Source organism: Chrysochloris asiatica, unplaced genomic scaffold (assembly GCF_000296735.1).
Source record: "Chrysochloris asiatica unplaced genomic scaffold, ChrAsi1.0 scaffold00003, whole genome shotgun sequence".
NCBI classification, from domain to species: Eukaryota; Metazoa; Chordata; class Mammalia; order Afrosoricida; family Chrysochloridae; genus Chrysochloris; species Chrysochloris asiatica.
The window spans coordinates 51,586,805-51,587,690 of record NW_006408521.1 but is presented as its reverse complement, the minus strand read 5'-3'; positions in this window follow the sequence as shown (position 1 = coordinate 51,587,690).

Here is an 886-nt window from a genome sequence, read left to right as displayed (position 1 = left end):
AGTTTCGAACTGCTGACCCTGAAGTTCGCAGCCCGATTTGTAACCACCATGCTACCAGAGCTACAAGAGCTTAAATTCAATAGCATGTGGCTTTGGAAGACTGTGGTCTAAGGTGGAACCCTAACCCCATTGTCTGGACATAAATTCAGACTCCATTTGAGTCCTTAGGTTACTTCTACAGTGCTTACAGGCCATTCAACCAACCCTGTGGCTCTCTTTAGACAAGTCCAGGCAAGTCTAGGGACATTTGCCCTCAGGAGGAGTGTGGTTGAAAGTTTAAGAGTAGATTAACTAGTATGCAAAAAGGTGCTCACACAAAGAACTAGGGAACTAAGGAGGGGACTTGCCCAGGCTTGTCCTTAATGATGCTGCTGCTGTTCAGTTGGTTCCGCTTCTGAGCAACTCTTTGTAGGACAGAACACACTGCTGCGGGGTCCGGCCCTGTCCTCCATCACTGTTGTGTGTGAACCCCTTGTTGGAGCCATTGTGTCAGTCCATCGCATTGGGGGTCTTCCTCTGTTTTTCTTTTTTAAGCTTTCTATTTTACTAAAGCATGATGTCCTTCTCCATGGACAGTTACTTCTTGATGACAGGAGACAAAGTCTTAGTATCCCTGCTTAATGATGCACTGAGAAGAGCTCATCCTGTAACATTTAAAGCTGCAATTATGTACATATTGCAAGGAAGATTCTTTTCTGGCTTCTGTGGTCCTCCCTTTGATAGTGATGATCCTGTGAAGACTTCTCCTTTGCTCTCTGCAGCGTAATAAATACTGCAAAGGTGATTCAGTGGATTCTATTGGCCTCTGTGTGCTATGATTGCCTTTATCCTGTTCAAGGCTTACTAAAAGGTTCTCTATAGAACATTTATATATAAAGGAGCTCTG